At 28.5% G+C, this 20,574-nt stretch overlaps 1 protein-coding gene across 2 annotated transcripts in view; it reads left to right on the top strand.

The window, feature by feature from the left end:
- Window positions 1–3,743: 3,743 nt before the first annotated feature.
- Window positions 3,744–20,574, top strand: part of LOC107453971 (TGF-beta receptor type-1) — a 716,084-nt gene continuing 699,253 nt past the window's right edge. For both annotated transcript variants that reach the window (XM_043045483.2, XM_016070992.4), the window contains exon 1: window positions 3,744–4,247. The gene's annotated coding sequence lies outside the window, so the exon portion shown is untranslated. The remainder of the gene's footprint in view (window positions 4,248–20,574) is intronic.

The following is a 20,574-nucleotide window of genomic DNA, read 5'->3' on the forward strand; positions in this document are numbered from 1 at the left end:
GAGCGAAAATAACCAATTACTAAATTACATGCAAATGAAAACCTTTAAACTTCTTATAGTTATTATTACCTCAAATAGATTCTAACACTTTATATGACTACCAATACGAAAATTTTACGTCAATACTATGGTTAATGCAAACAGAGAGTATACGAATTAGCCAATCATGGCTGGGATTCGATCCTTGATCATTCCACACATCTTAATTTAATTTAAACAACAAAAAGAATTCTCAATGTCTAATTTTCTTTTAAAAAAATATTTGTAATTCGTACCTGAAAATAATTTTGCCACGTATTGCTGAAAACTAACATTTTATCCATTCCTGCTCAGAGTTTTAATCTTTAAGGTCTGCATTTGTATGCTTAAAACTTTATATATCTTTTTGTAGTAACTTGATCATAGTATTTTTTTTTTAAATTTTACTTGTAACAAAATTATATTACCTTTCCTGAATGAAACTAAAAGCTTTGAAAGTTTATTTCTTTATCTGTGACAATTTTTATTTTTGGAGCACTGTCCAAGTACAATTTCACTTCAGCTGGTGCGACAAATTACTATTATACACTACCCTACAATAATGGAAGAAACACTTTGAAATTTCTGAAATTTCTTGAAATTTTTTGAAATTTCTTTTAGTTTCTCAAGAAATACTTAGAGGATTAATTTGCAACTTTAGAGGTAATTAGTTCATGCGATTTTTCATACATTTTAATAGGGATTAAAACTTTCAGAAGTTTCAGGAATAGACAGTAAAATACTAAAGAATTTTGGAACACCCTATGCCATAAAATCAAGAAATAAGCATGTAAATAATACTGATTACTTTGGTTGATATGTGTTATAACTGCATAAAATTTCATACATCTAGCTTAAATATTTATGGAGATATGGATATTTTTATGAAAAACTTATTCTTGTGGCTTGCATTTTTTTGTTATAACATTAAAAATTTTCAATAAAACTAAATAACATTTTTCAAGCAATTAAAAAAATCGTTTTTATTATTTTGTATATATTTGTTTGGGAACCAACAAAAACACATCTGATTTGAATAAATCAAAATTAAAAGAAGTTTCTAACAATTCTCTAAGTAGTTTTTGTATTTTTAAAAAGAAAGCTCAAAATGATAAATGTTTTTTCACAAATTTTATTTTGTACTATTAAATAAGATTTATTAAAAAAGACACTGGCATTGGGGGGGACCATTCCTCATAAATGTATAATAAAATCAGTAAAAATATGCTTTCTTTCGCCTGTTTTCTTCCCTAGTACCATCTCAGTTTGGTGTTCGGATGAACGATTATTGTACGGTAGTATCATTTGCTATTAAAATTTATCTTTTGGTACAAAATGAAATTTCTAGAAAAGACCTTATCATTTTCAGCTTTTTTTTTTAAAAGAAATGCAAAAAGTACTTAAAAACTTGCTTGAAACTCTTTAAATTTCTAAGATATTCGAATCAGACTTTTTTCAGTAGTTGCCTTTTTCTCACTGGTTTATTTCAAACAATATATATTCAAAATAAAAAAAATTTACGCGTTCAAGAGTCACACTTTTTTCTTGTTCATGGATTCATTTTCAACAAATGGAATTGTATTTATACATTTATTGTTACACTTCGAAACAAAAGCTTGTGTGCTCTTACAACGACGAATTGTAAGTTCTTGTAGAGTTGAAAGACAAATATTTCAGACTAGAGAAAGTCGGTACAACTATGCATACAAGGTTCTGGCGTGATTCGAACCTGCTACCATTCAGATTAGATTGTAATGTGGAACCTCCATAGGAACTTTTGTGTGACTAAGGGTGCACATCTCAACCAATGATAATGGGGGGGGGAGCGACGGTAGCTCAGGAATGCTCATCTTCCAATGAGGTGTTCCAGGTTCAAGTCCCTGAGATGGTTGGTCGCTTCGATTCCTTCTCTTTATTTGCAACGGTCAGAGTGCTGACGTAAATTATCGTCAGCAGTGATGGATCATTCCTTTGCCGCTGGGCTAACTATGGGATTTTTCGTGGTTTCCCCCTGGATGTAACGCAACTGCATGTTAGTACCAACAAAAAGTAGTTCATGGAGGTTAGTTTGTCCCAATGCTTGATCCAGGAGTTCACATGTCTTACCTGTATGGCTTCGGTTCGAAATTCCAAGGGCACGAAGATGAACACTGATAGCTGTGAATTCAAAACTGGGTCGACTGTTCAATACTGGCTATAAAAATTAAATAAAATAAAATACTAACAGGAATTAGACTCTAGAAATAACAATTCCTTTTCCATTTAAGCGCACTATATAATAACGTCTATGAAATGCATAATAACGTAATTAAAACAACATTTGTTTTTGTTTTTAGTCGTACCTGAACACCACTGTTGCCACTGTTATTATTATTTAGTTAAACAGTTTTTTAAAGAAGAAAATATATATATATATATATACGTCTGAATGTGTCGCGTAAAATAATGTGGTATACGTTCGACGGAGAATTGAAGGGGCTGTTGGAATAATATATATATATATCTGTATGAGTTTAAATAAACAAGAAAAATAATAAAAAAGAACTCGGAGAGATGTAAGGGGGGGGTAGGGGGAGAAAGAAAGCGGTGATTGATAAAAAAAGGATTGAAGAAAAAATTCAGTTCATGTTGGGTTAGAGGGGGGTGCCGGAGAGTGGAATTATGACTAGGGAAGAAATTGGAAGGGGGGAAGAAAGAAATGGGAAAAAAGAACTTTGATCAGGGAGTGGAGGAATAAAAAAAAAAATANATGATAATAATGATAATAATAATAATAATAATAATAATATATATATATATATATACATATATAGAGACCGTGAAAACACATTTAAAACGAAGAAAAAATATATATATAATAAAAAGCTGGAAAAAAATAAATAATTTTATTTTCTTTATCAGCTCACACGATTACATTCGCAAAAATAAGTGCTTTCCAATATTGTATCAATAAAGCCTAAGCAAGATATAACAATACAGTAGTGCGAGGAGCACTCAAAAAATTTGAAATAAAATAGAACACAATAAGTATAAAATATATATTACGCAAAAAACAGAACAAAACACAAAACTAAATTTATTAAGCGAGTAGCGAATTCAAATGAATTTTCGTGTACCGGAATATTAAATTAAATTTATATACATTAAATTTGGTATAGGCTAGTAAAATATCCTCCAAAACCTAAATTTTAAATAATAGTCCAAAAAAATATTTTTTAAAAAATTACTTCTTTAAATTATCAAGAATATCCTTTAAATGTATTTTACAACTATAAACAATAAAAAATATCTAAAATAGTTTTTTTTTTAAAGTATCCTCTTAACAATGGCTAAGACGACTGATTCCTTGATATTTTCTGTGTGTGATAATCATCTAACGAAAAATTTGCATTGAATAAGAAAATTTGTTTACATTTGTTCATTGAAAATTTGTCAATTTATGGAAATCGTATCCATATTTTACAACTAAAACTTAGTGAAACGAAAGTTTTCCATAGCTACGTATATTAAATTTGATTTGATTTTATCAATTTTCGTTTCCTTTTAAAAAATATTTTTACTTATTCAAAAATTCCTGTTCCTAAAATGAAACTTAAGAAACAATTTTAAATCACAATTTTGTTTCCGAAAAAAAGAATATTTACAGGAAATAATTTTTTCTTTTACAAGAAAATCACTAGACAGCCAAATCCAGCGATGAATCGCCAAAAGTATATTCTTCTCTCAATCAACGGTATGTGTTTTGTTCGAGTCAGAGGAGTCGAAGTTGAAAGAATATCTACTCCTCTTCCTTCATCTGTAGGAAGGACGGAAATATTACGTAATTTAGTCTCTCGTGTTTACGCATCTTTCATGCTTGTCTCACTAAAATAAAGTATTCAATTTGTATTGATTAATTGTATGTATCAGAAGAAATTATAAGTTATTTTTCCGATTGAAAATGCGTCAACGTCTGCAATTTGTAGTCATCTGTTTTGACATGCGTTATTCTACGTACACATCTACCCTAATGAAAGAAGTATTTGGTTGTGTGTATCAGCTGTTTTAAAAGCATCGTAAACCACGTGTTTGAATGCACGTGATAGAGGCATAACATTTCGACTTGACGTTTCGCTACTCATCTGAGAATGTGATTTTCCAAATCGAACTTTCTACGATGAATTATAACTTTTCTATTTTAAATTGTTGGATTACCCTACCGACGTTAAGTTCGAATTCCGGAAAAAAAGGTGAGCAATTTTTACATTTAGGATAATTAATTGTTGAAACACTATTTTTTTTCAAATTGATTGAAATTTGTTTGATATAAATACATAGCTTGAAATGTTTATGTTAATGTTTATTAAAATAATATTTTTCTTTGAAATACATCAGTATTATTTTTGTGCGTCTGTAATGATAGAATTTTGTTTTGTATGCTCAAGTTTCAATAATAAAAATTGAATGAAAATATGCTGTTCACCTACATAAATATTTTTTACCGATAAACTCTTGTTAAAAAAATATTATTTATTAAAAAATATATATTTAAGCGACTGAGAATTATGGAACAATCAAAAATGTTAAAATTCATCGAAACTTTCGTAAATATATTAGTAATATGAAAAAAATTAAAATTACTTAGTCTAACAATGAAATTTTGGTATCAATGTCGATAAATCACATTTTAGTGAATAATACGAAACATTTTTAAAATTATTAATTGGTGACTTTAGTAAGTAAGGCATAAATAACGATATAATGATCTAATAGTTCACATGGTCACGGAATCTGACTCCAGGACAGCCAAAAATCCAGAACCAGTAAATGGCTTGATGCCAAAACTCTAGTAAGTAAACAAAAATATTTTTTAGAGAAACAGATTATCTTATTAGGCATGAAATATACCTAGTGTTTTTATTTTTCGCCTTCTGAATTTCTAAATACCGACATAATTTGTAATACACTCGTTAAATATAAAATTAAAGCAAATTAAATTTCAGTTTATTATTATGATATTAATAGATTTAGTTTCATTTATGAATGATTAAAACTATGAGCTTTGAACTATATTATTGTAAGCTATGAGACTATATCCTATTTTGTAAATTCTAACTGAAAAGAGTATAGATCATTTTTTAAAAATTAACCTTTTTTTGTGATTTCTGAATGCTAATATTGTATAAAACATAATTTGCAAAGATTTTTGTACACAGTTCTAAAATATTTCTAATTTAAAAAATCAAGTTTCTATTTTTCTTAAATGTTATTTCATTGAAATTTAAAACTGTTTGGTCGATTTGCATTTAGTTTTTATGATGTTGCAGACAATCCAATTTCCTACACAGTCAGCTCTTTTGAAATTAAAAATTTCAAAATTTTTATTTTCTACGCTAAGCTTTCACTGCTAATTTTTATACAGAAATGTAAAGAAAAGTTTTCAAAGTATTTCATTTCGAAAATCAGATAATTTAATTAGTTATAATCTCATGAAAATAAAATTTTGATGCGTAAACAAAGTCTCGGAGGAAAAATGAAGAAAAAGTTTTGTGGGAAACAGGAAACTAGTTTGAAAATTTGAATGTGCTACATAGAGATACAAAAAATCTATGTAACTCGGAATAACTTTTATTCTAATGATCAGATTTTCAGGGACTAAGTGCCAATCTTAAAGGGTTGAAGAATCATTTTTAACTATGCTATCTATTACTTAGTGTTAACAATTATTAATTTTTGGAAATCAGTCACAAAATGTATCTTTCTTGGATAAACATACATTTTTTAACAGATTTGGATCCCTTATAATTTAAAAATATGCCAAGACGTGGTGGCTCAGAGGATAACGTTTGCCTCCTAATGATGCAACCCATCCCAGTGGTGGCTTGTTGATTCGAATTCTGCTCCAGGCGCACCGACCACAGTACTAATGTAAAATATCCTTAGTGGTAGACGGATTATTGGGTAGAATCACTTTTCCGTCGAACTGACATTGGGAGGTTTTCCTCTCCATGTAACGTAAATGCGGGTTAGTTCCATCAAAAGTCTTACACGAAGGCTTTTTTATCACAATGCTTGATCCAGGAGCTCGCTTGTCTTCTGTTTTGGGTTCAAAATTACAAGATTGCAGAGTGGAACATTGATAGTCGTGCACTCGAAAATGGGTCGGCTGTTCTGCGGCAGTCATTAAATAAAATAAATTTAAAACGTGTGGAATATCCACAATCTTGAAAATATTAGTCAAAAAACCTAATTTTGTGGAAAAAGTTTTTTTTTCTTCATAAAATGTTTGGTTTTTATTAAAAGAATTTTTTTCTCAAAAATCTAATTTTGTAAAAGGGCTTTTTTTATAAAATGTAGGATTTTTTATAATTTTTTTTTGTCAAAAACCTAATTTTGTGAAAAAATGTATATTTTTTATAAAATGTATTTTATTTAAAAAAAAAAAAGGAATTTTGTGTCAAAAATCTAATTTTGTGGAAAAGTGTTCTTATCATAATTTTTGTTTTGTCTCATTTCGTATCTTTATAGTGAACGTTATGGAACCCTTTATATGACCATTTCTTTCTAGTTATGCAATATTATGTTAAAATTATGTTATGGTAGTTATGTTATATTATCTTAATTTATGATTATGTCTAGCTATGTTATGTTAAAATATTTTTAAAATCGAGATAGATTTATAAAAATAAATTACTTTAGTTTATTACAAAAAATATTAACTTTAGTTTTGGTTGGAAGGTTCGAGGAATTGCTTACATTTTTACCCGCTCTATAGAATTGGCCATAAACCTAAAATTCTATACTAATAAACAACAGAATATATAATTATGTGTTGATAACTACACGTAAACTCGATGAGTGATGTCCATATGAGCAAACGTATAACGCACTAGAGAAAATAGTTTCACGGTATTGGTCTTTTTTCTTAATTGACCCCACACAAACCTTTGCTATTACTTATAAGCTCAAATTTCGAAAAACGCTTTCAACACATTATTTTAGACTATAATATCAGATTTGGTTATTGCTAGAATATACTATGGTGTCCACTGTAAAAGTGAAATCTACAAAAAGTGTAATGAAGATATTTTTTAATAATTTTTTTTAAAATGTACGAGTATGCTTGAGTTTTATCCATGGTGGTTTAATTTATATTTCAATAAATGATCTGACGCATATAACGTGTAGTTGAAAGAAATATATTATTTGTAAAGGGAATTAGTATAAAAAATTAGTAAAAGAAAAAAGCAATAATTTATCATGAATGAAATATCCATCATATGACCGAAATACATATATGATTAAAATATTTCTCGCATAGTATGAATGAAATATATCACTTATTGTTTGAAGGAAAGATATCTCGGTCATAGTATGAATGACCTCATACTAAGAATCTATTAATACTAGCTATCGTTCTATAGGTCTCAACTAAAACGTCCTAAAATTATCGAAACTATTTTCTTTTGTAAGGACCGTTAAGATACCTGGTTAGATCACAATTTATCAAAATTCAAAAACAAAAGACAATTACAATAATTATTTATTGCATCGATGTAATAATACTTTATTATTTAACAATTACAGTTTTCACGGTGTCACAAAATTTAAAATTATTTACATACATAATTATACTAATGCAGATCAATGAAGTGATTTGCATTTATACGATTTTTATTTTTAAAATTGACTAAACGGTGACATCATTAATTTCTGAATAACATAAGAACATATAATTTATTTTTTAACGCTGTGCGTGCTCTTAAAAATATGAAATGAAAAAAATCAAGTTCCATGCGCGTTTTCGTTGCATTTTGTATGAAATGTAATGAATTGGATTTTTATAACAGGGATTCAGGAAAACAAAATCCAAGAAATTTAAATTCGATTCATGAATAATTAATGAGGTTACACGAAGAAAATAATTTTGACTGTACATTGTTGGCAAAAGCTTGTTTAATACAATGTATGCAAATTCTTAAGCTTTTTCATCCAAGCCTTTTATAATAAGGAACACCGGCCTTCTTCTAAGCCAGGTAAATCAATTTGTGTGTAACTTTCATAGAAAATTTTTAGTTTATTTACATTTTTATTGAGTGCATTGTCTTTTTCCGTATAATCAAAAACGTGTATGTGTTATTTTTATTACTTGGTTTTATTAATGCTGCGCAGTGCCTACAGTTTATTTTTGGTTTGTAAACCGTTTATTATTACTTTTTATTTTATTAACTGAAATCCAAGACTTTGACAAACAAATTATAACTTTTTCGTTTTATTATTGAAAACTAACTAGGTTTTGTACATAAACTAATAATAACATAACACGGGTATCTGTATACTGCTATTAGTTAAGTATCTTTTTCATATTGAAACATTTAAGATGAACTGTGATCAGTTTATGTTCACTTTTTGAAGAATTACAATTACCAATTTATACAATTACAAATACAATTTATAATATGATAATATATATGTTATCGTCAGTGTATAAAATTTGGAAATCTATACAATTTCTAACAATTGCATAAAATACACTGGTGAAGTATGATATACTAAGTATATTTCTCACATTTCCTAGATATTCTATAGAATGTCAAACCGGCAAAACATGAAATAATTATTTCACTCATTGCATAAATATTTCATAGAATAACTAATGACAAGCTGGAAATGTATGAAATAATTAATAATTTATGCATTACCTAAACATTTTTTGAATGAATAATGAAATTCTGCAGTCATTCTGTACAATGAATAGACAAGATATATAATTTTTATATTTAATAATTTGCCTACAGAGCATCTGTTTTCTAAAAAATGCCTAGGTTTTCTATAGAACAATTAAGCAAAGTATAATAATTTCATTTTTAATACAATTCCGCCATTTCCTGCATTGAAAGTAACATACGTGCTCATGGGAAACTGTGTACTCGTCCAAAACTACGATTATTAATGAGATCTTAAAAACTGAAGCTGAAAGATAATGTGAATACTTCATTTGCTTCATAAATTACAAAAATTGAAAAAAAAATCATTTGTTTTAAGCACTTAAAAAATAGATTACTTAACGACAGAAGTGCCTCAGTAACCGTCACTTGGAAATACAACCTGCCCTGATTGACCTTTAGGCTACCGAGATTTTTCTAGTTGTGCTTTTTTTTACATTTGCATTTACTTTGCGTTTACTTTTTTTAAAAAATCCTATTCTCTTCATTATCCTCTCGTGAATCTTTAGAATAGGTGCCCATTTTTGAGCTCTCGAGACGTGCTAACTTTTTTCCGGCGTTATAATTCGTGAAACAAATGCAATATTTACTTCATCAAACAAAACTTTGAACTTTTTTTTTATGCTCGAACTGCCATCTAAAAATCCTTACTATTATAATTTTTAGGCATTTATAAATAAAGCATTTATCCTATAACACTTCAGGTATTTATCACATAGCATTTTAAATTTACAATGCTCAATTTCGATTTGAGAATCATTTTCATCTTCATTTCTTATTTATTCGTATAAAATTTGAAATAGAAAAAAAAATCTTAAATTCAATATAAAAACGAATTAAATTGTTGTGGAGAGAGCTGTGAGAACCACTGTAAATATATTTAGCCGTCTATCGTTATAACTTAAAAGTGGGTTGACATTTAATATGAGTATTTATTTTAAGAATCCCACTTCCTCGAAACTTGTCTGTAAATATGATGGCAGTTTGAGTGAAGACTCAAGTGAAAAATAGAGTTTTAACTTAAACTTTAATCAATATATATATATTTCTATAAATGTTGACGTTTCTGAACCGTCTCGTATATCAAATATAAAATAATTTACAGAACGATAAAATATTTTGCATTCATCCATTAGTATTTTTCACAATGAAATTTTAGCAATTTTCTGTTAACCTCTGCCCACAAAGTATTTAAATGTTTATTTTAATCATAAAAATTGTCAGTACCGCAGTGGATGGATCGTAAAGACACGGTTCCCAATGAAACACCCAAGCCAAGCATTACTGGCTACTGTCAGTAAGCAGGTGGGTGACTACTTTGATCAGCCTCCTCAGGGACTGAGGGTACCCGGTATCGGTCCTCGTTAAACTAGTCTTCGCGTGCAGTTCGTCGGGCTACTAAAGTGAAGAAGCCATCCCATCTGCAGAGGATGAAAATCGTGAAGGCACATCTGCGGATCATCCTCAGGATCCGCAGATGTTTCCGAGATGTTCCGCAGATGTTCATGTTTCAGAGACCGTCGCTAATAGCTCATTTTGCAGGTCTAGGACGGTCGTAAATAAAGTACCAGCCATCCATAAAAAGTACCAAAAGTTTATTTTTTCTATTTATAAAATTACTTCATAGAGAAGTACATGTAATAGAAGTACATGTAAGAGAAGTAGTACTGTTTATGGACGTGGGTATAAATGATGGTTTAAATTATAAATAACATCCTCATTGAATGAATGCTCAACGAAAGAGACATATAACAACTAAATTTAATTAATTTAATAACCCGATTAAGATCATTAAATGTGAAAGGATAGGCTCAATATACTGATTAGCCACACTTTCTTTTCAAAGGTGACATTTTTTTAACGTAGATTGTTTCTTTTTTTTTCAGATACTAGCTTCGCGAATTTCGTAATTTCCTCTAAATAATTGCGATATACACATCTGAAGCATTTTATTTACTTCATGAAATCATGGTGATTTTTTTAAAAAAATGATCTCATTCTATCGTAACTGTGGCTTATCGTTAAATTAGTCCTAAAACTTTAAATCCAATGATTAAAATCAATTTTTATTATATAAGAAACTACAACACAAAAAATACGTAATTTCTTCCATTTCAACTAATAAAACTGTTTCCAAAATGCTTTCATAACATCAACTTATAAAACATTTATTCGTAACTTAAAATTTAAATGAAAAATTATTATTTTATTTTTTATGCGACTATGCTTTATTTTTTATATATTTCTGATTTGAACCTTCTGTTGTAGTAGTGCTCTTATTAGCATTGATAGTTGACTTTTTATTTTATTCCGTTTTATGGTAAATTCTAATAATTATTTAGTTTCAAAAATTTGAACAAAATAAGAAACAATTTATCACAGAACAATATATCAATATTTATGTATAATAGTTTTTTTGTTGTTGATGTAAATAGAGCAAGATTTGAACATGAACAAACAAAAAGACGCTTTGTTGTGACGTCATCTCAGCAGATTTTCAAAATTTAGTTTTTGACATAATTATTTAATTCAACTCTGTTATTTGATAAATTCTACTGTAAATAAAGGGAAAAATTATATAGTAATCATAAGCAAGGGAACATGACTATAAAAAAAATACTTATTCAAAAGGATTAATGATGCAGGCCAAACATACGAATATTTGTTTTACGCTACAGGAACATATTTTTAAAAAAATAGAGTAAAAGAACTATTTAAATCAAATCTTAAATTACCAATTAAATACTAAGAAAGTTTAATTCTATCTTCTTTGATACTGGTATCTATTAAAAAAAGATTCAAGCATTTTCTTGCAATTAAATGAAGCACATATCCAGGCTATTACATATTGTTTCACGAATTTAATTAAATATTATTAAATAAAACCATATATTTAGCTAGTAATTAGAGTTATTATAAAGTGTTTCCATTCTACCTCATATTGAAAAAAAGGACCACATATATTTTACATGAGAATGTGAACTTTCAAAAACTTTTCTTTGCTGTAGATTTAGAAATTTAGGTCAGGTAAAGTGTAAAAAGTTCTTATCAAACCTTATAGCCAAATAAACTATAATTATTCACAATACTAAAAATAAACGTTTCAAGTAAAAAACGAAGTATTTTAAGTGACAATTAAATTTTTCAATTAGAATGTTTAAGAGATTAAATATTTAAGTCACTGTACTTTTTCTTAACAAATTATTTATTTTTGCTACGTGTGCAAGGACAAGTTTTTAAGTTTTTTAACGTATATAATTTTTTTTAATAATTAACATCGCCTGAAGTACAGGCTGAATTCTTAATTAATATTTAAATAACGAAAGCAATTAATGATTTAGGTTATGTTTATTTAAACATTAAATGAGAGTTTTGCAAATTTTGTTTTTCAACAAACAGTAAATTAACCACAAATAAACCCTTTTTACTAATATTAAAAAAAAATGCATACAACGATTATAAAATAATCCTAATTTTTCAATTTCAAAATGAGGTTTTTAAATATGCAAAAAATTGCTCGAAATTCTTAAGTGATATTTAGTTTTATGTAATGTAATGTAAAGTGAGTCAATCAATCAGGTTATATGCACACTCGCAACATCTCTTGAAAATATCTAATTAAATGTGAAAGCTGTATTAACATGTCATGCACAACCACGTGATTAGACACAATCATGTAACTAGATATATGTTCAAAATTATTTGAAATAAATGCTCTATTTGTATTTATTACATCCATAATGACTTTAAATTACGATATACTTAATATTAACTTTGTACTTAAGTGGTTACTATAAATTCTCGAAATTTTTATTAAATTTCTTGCTTAACAATACTGAATGTGATTTGAAAAATTTTGTTTCTGCTTTTAAATATGAATTTTATTTTAAATGCGTATTAAAATCTAAGCAATAAAGTCAGTAATAGCTTTCTACAGCTGTGCAATGAGAAAGAAATCTATAAAAACTCTTTTATTTACATTCCAATATTCTTTTTTCACTTAAAAAAGTAAATTAAAAGGATGTTAGTAAAAATGTATCTTATCTAATTTTAGTATTTACAGTTTATCATTTGCGTGTCTTTTCATTACATTTTTATCATTATATTTATCTAAAAATGATGAGGCTTTCAACAGTCTTAAGAAAACCTCAAATTCTACATTCACGCCCATATTATCACAAACTATACTGATTTTTTTTCCACTTTCCTTTTTATTAAAAAACATTTATAAATGTTAAATGTTTAAATACATTTATCTGTTCTAAATGAGCATCTTAATTAAACTTCTACATTTTTTTCCTTTTAAAAGGGGATGGGGGAATGCGAGTGAAAAAATAGTTGGAAATTGTTTTGCAAGTCACCACTTGCAAAACAATTTCAAACTATTTTTGACCTACTACTTTACTTACTAATTTCAAACTATTTTGATTATTAGTGAACCGACAAGGAAAAGTATGCCAGCATCGAAAAAACAAACACAGTTGTAAATAAATAACTCAATTATGTTATACTTTTCGCATTTGTGTTAAAGTTTTTTTTTTTTTTTTTGCATCACATTGTATTTCTTTCTTTAAATATTATATACTTTAAATTTAGTATTACAAAAGAATTTTCCCTTTTTTTTATACTTAGAGAAATGTTTAACGTGTTTTAATAGTTTTAGTTTCTTTTTTCATTTCCTTTCGTATTTTTTTCCTTATTCTTGTAAGAACACAATACACTTTCCCTGTTGCCCGAGAACTGTTTCCATGCAGAAAGTAATAAAAATCCCAAGGTTTCTTTTCAGTTTCTTCCATAAGACAGTAATATAAGTTAACAGTTATTAACTGCGATCAAGGCATCAAGGTCACAATCTAGGCATTAAACTGAATTGGTGACTGTTCCCATCCCAAGGCTATAAATATTTTTTAGTTAAACACTTTTTTTATTCGTAAAAAAAATAAATCTGAGAGCAATATTAGAATAATGTGTATTCGCGCACTCCTACTTTCAACGCAATTATAACTTTGTTTTCTTTAATTAACGTTATTGATAGCTGTTTTTATTTATGGTGTAACATTGAATTTAAAATCTTATTCTTAAAGTATTGTTATAAACTAGTAGAAACGTTTTAATGAGACCTAGGTTTATTCAGGGTGCGTAGCGTTTCTAAAAGGTTCTTAAAGATGCTTTTTTCATAGGGTGTTTTTAAAAAGTGCTTTATTTTCCCTTTCCCCCCAAAAAAACGCAAATAGTGCTCTGTTTTCCTTTTAGATTTTTTCTTTACCATGCTGATTTTCGCTACGAATTATGCAGAAAGACAATGTTCACATTGTTCTATTCTACCTCAATTAATTCAACCTCACTTAATTCACATTAATTCAACCTTCAATTAATTCAACCTCAATCTATTTCGGCGCATCGTCAGTCCGTAGCGTATGAAAATGCCATTCAATTAGCATGATTAAAAAATTTTGGCAATTGTCGAAAACAGTGCCAAGAGGTTTTTTTTTAACATTACGGTTAAAACCAGATAAAACCGTCAACTCTCAACAACTTTCCAACCCTGCCTAATTATTATATTTTTTAAAGTGCTTAAAAATATTATTTGAGTGCCTGAAAAGTGCTTATTTTTTGTTGAATAATTTGGCTTTGCACCCTATTATTTATATCTTAAGAATGATATCATTTAATTATTAAAAAAAGTTGCAACCACTTTTGCTTTAATATCATTTGTGTTTTTTGAAATACTATATACAGTGGTGGTCAAAAGAGTGGATATTTTTTGAAAGTTTCATGTTTTTCAACTTTGTGTGCTTGTAGAATATATTAATTTTAACTTAAATACAAACGTTTATATATCAAATTGAAGGTAATTCAATGTGAAATTTTATAATAAATACAGTATTACAATATCTGTATTACAAAAAAAGTTATGCAACTAATAGTAAGATCTATCTTAGATTTGCAATTTTTTAAAGTGATACTTATACAATCAATACTTAGTAGGATAACCCTTATTTTTTAAGACAGCTTCACAGCTTCTTTTTATCGAGTGAACGAGTGTTTGGAGTTCATCTTTCGTAATCACATGGTGCCAAGAATCAATTATAGTATTTATTGGATGGACATTTTTTTCGTACAAGTATTTTCAAACGTCGCCACAAATTTTCAATTGGATTGAGATCAGGGCTGTTTCCTGGCCATGGTAATATATCTATGCCTTTATTTTGAAACCATGCTTTGCATACTTTTTCTGTGTGGCATTAAGCTGAATCCTGCTGAAAAATAAATGGTGCATTGTTGGGGAAGAGATCCCTGATGTTGGCATTCAGGATGCCATCAATCACTTGAATTCGGTCCACACCATCTGTAGACATACATGCCCAAATCATGACATTTGTTGAGTTTTTTTTTTTTTTTTTTTTTTTNTTTTTTTTTTTTTTTTTTTTTTTTTTTTTTTTTTTTTTTTTTTTTTTTTTGTAGTTGCTTCAATGCAATCAGGAGATGAAGTGCTTCACTTACTCTACGTCTTGCGTATTTTTTACCATCACTACCAAAGAACGATCTTTTATATATGACCATTATTTTTGCGCAAAATTTAGTTTGATTCGTGGTGGCTCAGAGGATAGAGCTCTCGCCTCCCAATGAGGATACCTGGGTTTGAATCCTTGCCATGGCTGATCGATTTGACTCCTTCATTTAATTTCCAATGACCAAAGTGCTGAATTAAAATATCCTCAGTTATAGATGTATCATGCTCTGGTGTCCCCTCTTTAGGTTAACCTTGGAAAGTTTTCGTGGTTTTCCTATCCATGTAACGCAAATGAGGGTTAGTTCCATCAGAAAGTCCCCCACGGAAGCAAATTTCTCTCAATACTTGATCCAAGAGTTTCCTAGTCTTCTGGATTGGTTTCAAAATTACAAGGTTGCGGCGTTGAACAGTGATAGTCGTAAACTAAAAATTGGTCTGGCTGTTCAAAGACATCTATAAAATAAAATAAAATTTAGCAAATAAACCACTGACAGAACATTTCCGTTTTAGTTCGTTATGACGTTTTGGTCTATATCCGCCTGAAATCCAGTGTCCAATAAGTTGAACATTTGGTACTATTTTATCACTTATAAAATACTTTAAAGAGTTTTATTCGAGTTGTAAACCTCCATAAGATGATTGTCTAATTAGAAATACAATTGGATTTACCCTCATTAGTTAAAATTTTTAATTACCTTGAAAAATCATAAGAATGTTAAGAAATTTGATTCAAGTAACCATTTTGGCCGTTTTACGGCATATAAATATCTCATTATTTAAGACTAGATTACTTTGTTTCTTCAACAAAATGCTAAGAAATACACAATGACAGTATCCTACACTATGCCACTGTGTATGAAATGCTAAAAAATAAAATCTATCATTGTTAATATAATTATGAAATTGTTTTAAAAAGAGAATTACGTTAAAATTAATGCTTTTTAAATGTTCTATTGCATTTATGAATTTACTTTCTTCTAAGCTACATATTTAAAATTAAAACTTTTTCCTCAATTCCTTAAATCTCAAGCCTCAGGAGGATTCTGTGACAACCGCGAATACGGTTTAATCTCTACAAAGGGAAAGTTTGAAAATACATTTTCCTAAGTCAACAAACAAATTAGAAATAAACTTGGAGTTACGTGGAATCTGATACGAATACATATGTTACCGGCATAGTATCAAACACCGGCAATGCATAGAATGTCTAGTCATTATATAGAATACCGGATGTTTCAAGGCAAAATATGAAATGTGAGAAGTATTACATACTTTCCCTAGGCATTGTATAAAATGCCTAGGTATTCTATAGAATGCCAAATGTTTTTTAGGCAAAGTATGAAATAGACGTCCTGATGAGAGTATTATGTAAATGATGTGCATGTTACTGTGAATGACCGAAGTCGGTGGTTGTTGATTTTCACCGGTGAATGTTGACAATCACATAGCCGCTTTGGTGAATGTTCGAAACATTTATTACATACATCCGATTCGATATTAATTTATTCGAGGATATCATTACATTTATTCGATATTTTAATACTTACTGACGATAGAGTAGAAGAAACATCAGTGTAGGGTATATCGGGCAAATGTATACCGGGCAATGGCACTTAACTAGACCTAGTAGGACTAACCTTTGGTAAATGTCCAAAATATATACTAGGTCTAGTGCCACTGCCCGGTATACATTTTCCCGGTACATCCTACACCGATATTTTTTTAAGGTCAAGCACCATTGCCCGGTATACCCTACACTGATGTTTCTTTAAGGTTCAGTGCCACTACCCGGTATACATTTGCCCGGTATATCCTGCACTGATGTTTTTTTTAATGTTCAGTGCCACTGCCCGGTACACCCTACAATGATATTTTTTGAAGGTCAAGTGCCATTGCCCAGTATATATTTGGCCGATACTCCAAACACTGATGTTTCTTCTAATCTATCGTCAGTAAGTATTAAAATATCGAATAAATGCAATCTATCGTCAGTAAATATTAAAATATCGAATAAATGTAATTATATCCACGAATAAATTAATATCAAATCGGATGACGTTTTGAATTTTTGAATGACATTTTGACGAATCGGAGATGTATTTTATACTTTGCCGGTTTCTCATTTGGCACTCTATAGAATGCCTAAGCAATGTGTGAAATATAAATCATTTCATACTTTGCCGACTAATTTTAAGCATTCTATACAATGCCTAGGCATTCTATACAATGTCGGATTTCATACTTTGCCGGTAACATATATAAAGGAAATTTATAATTTATTAATTGGAAACTTATTATTTTGATGTAAGTGTCTTAGGTAGTTTATTTGCATGTAGTTGTGCTTTCAATAAAACTATGAAAGTACAAATTTAGATTGAAAACGGCAATTGGAAGCAAAACAATTTAACCTAATACTCGATACTGAAAATGAAATTATTACATAAAGTAAACCAGATTTCGAATCTTGTGTTATTAAGCTTTTCATTCAAGCTAACTTAAAGCAACTTACCTTTAGAAATTGAAAAAGTTATTTTTTTTTAAAAAAAAAAACCTTTTTAATTAAATTTTTTTAACTGTGTAAACTGTAATATCTTTACAACAATGAAACAAATTACATTTCTCCCTGTCTAATAAGTGCTTAAAAATTGATACAATGGAAAGAAATCTAATCGATTGCATGGACTTCGATGTAAAAGTGAAATCGATCATCTCCACTCTTAAGGGCATCCAGGTTAAAGTTGTCATTATCTTAATCAATTTTTAGCTTCCAGTTCTGAAATCGAAAAAAAAAAATTGCTACTGCTTATTGTACTTAAATAATTCATGCATCATACTAAATCTGTAATTGCATTTTCAATATTAATTTACTACCTGTTTTATAATATAACTTGTAATTATATAAGATAGATGCACATTGAAATGTGTTTGTGTTCAATATGTTATGATATTATTTTTGGGATATCTTTTAATTTGTTGTGTTACTAAAGGTTACATTATAACTGTTTTCTGTTCTTGTCTATGTTGATTTAGAGAAAATATTGAGTAAGTAGGTGCCATATGTTAGTCCCGAAATAATTCATACATTATACTAAATCTGCAATTGCATTTTCAATATTAATTTCCTATCTATTTTATAATATAGCTTGTAATTATATAAGATAGATGCGCATTAAAATGGGTTGGTCTTCAAAATGTTATGGTATTATTCTTAGGATATCTTTTAATTTGTTGTGTCACTGAAGGTTGCATAATAACTGTTTTCTGTTCTTTTCTACGTTGATTTAGAGAAAATATTAAGTAAGTAGGTGCCATATGTCAGTCCGTAAATCAAATGGTACCGGGCCGCCCTAAGGAACAATGTTGGTGTATTTTTCTTTCGGGTTTGTGCAACTTTCTATGAAAGAGAGGTTAACTGGGTGCTGAGGCACGCCATCTAAAGCCACACCAATACCACGAAAGTAACTGTATTTTACACTGAAGACATATTTAAATACAATTACATTAAAATTATTAAATACAAACCATCTAAAATTTAAACAATCATCGTCCGCCCCTCCTTCAGAGGGTCGCGGACAAACTATCAAGCGTTGACCGGTCCGCGGTGATGAAAAGGTTGGGCAGCACTATTCTACGTGCACACAGTCCATTGAATTTACTTATTTAATAAAAGTTAAATAATCCACAACAGTGATTAAAAACTCGAGTGTCAAAATACCATAATCGGCATTTCAAACATCGTAATTTATGATAAATAGTTACTTTCTTTTAACAGTATAGAAGCATTTAAAATTCAATGACAAAAAATCATTTTCAATTTAATGATACATCATAGCTTTCGATTTAATGACATGAAAACATCGTCAGTTAAATGATTTTAAATTGTTTTTAACTTAATGATATATGATCGTTTTTAATTCAATAATAATTAATCGCTTGAAAATTAATGTTCTGCAATCGTTTTTGTCGTAGATACATAATCACTTTCTATATAATAATACGTAATTGATTTCATAGTATATAATAGATTCCAATTTATTTGATAAAATATCGTTTTCAATGTAATGATATATTTTTATTTTCATTGTAATGATACACAGTAGTTTTTAATTTAATCATAGTTTAGAATTCAATAAGTTAATGTTTTTATTATAGTAAGTTTCTCTTGATATTATTAACAACTATTTTTTGAGAATTAGTTGTTTAAATTACGCTTAATAAGACATTTTTTTTAAAAAAATTACATTTCATACAAAAGTGAGAAAGGTGTTTTGTTTTTAATATTGGGGTTCAGTAAGCTGTTTTACTTTTGTGAAATAATATTTTTCGAATACAAAACGAAATTCGTTTTCATTAAAAATGGAAACAGAAAAAAAAACAGAAAAAGAAAAAAAAAATTTTAATTTTTACTCAAGCAAAACTGGAAAAAATCCTTTATTTTTAAATTTATAAAACAATTTAAGTGAAAAAGGGTGGAATGGTTATTTAATTCGTCTGTATTAAATATCTAGAAATTCTAATTCCTTATCCACTCATAAATTCGGCCTTGCCTTTGCTATCATGCACGAATAAAAGTAACTAGAATAATTCAATACGTATTTTGTACTGCGTTGCATTTTCCCGATTACTTACTGATCAAAACAATATGAAATAGTAAGACAATGTTACAATAATAAAAACAAAAATTGTACAAAGTATATAAAAGGATAACAGAAGTATAAAATCATGATTATTCTCCATTTCCAATATAAAGTCTAAGTGTTATATCATGAACATGCGAAACGTGCTTAGCGGCGAATCTATTCTGTTTTGTTAACAAATACATGTAATGAAATAAAAATGCCTTTCGACATATGGCAATGTAAAAAGATTTTTTTCAGCTTCAGACGCAGAAATAAAACAGTTATAATGGACAGTGCATGCCACGTACATTTGAATAGGGGGTGATGCCCTTCAGATAAAATTTAAAAAAAATTATTGTAATATCAGAACCAAATTTTGCAAACTTTTTCAGTTTTCCCGGAGGATTTTATTTTTATATTTAATGTGGTGGCAAAATGCATAGAATCACATTTTATTCTATTATCTACTCTATTACATACAAAAAACATTAAGAAAATTAAGAACAACAATAAGTTTATTTATATGTTACTGTTTATTATATTATATGTATTATTGTATGTTATATTAAAAGTTAAGTTATTTTCCAGATTTTTAAAAAAAAATTATCCTTTTTTTTCCAGTTTTTTTTAAATTATTATTTTTCTTCATCCCCCCCTTTTTTTCATACGTCTGTAATTTTCCTTTGTTTTATCTTCATTTCGATCATATATATATATA

Source organism: Parasteatoda tepidariorum, chromosome 1, assembly GCF_043381705.1.
Source record: "Parasteatoda tepidariorum isolate YZ-2023 chromosome 1, CAS_Ptep_4.0, whole genome shotgun sequence".
NCBI classification, from domain to species: Eukaryota; Metazoa; Arthropoda; class Arachnida; order Araneae; family Theridiidae; genus Parasteatoda; species Parasteatoda tepidariorum.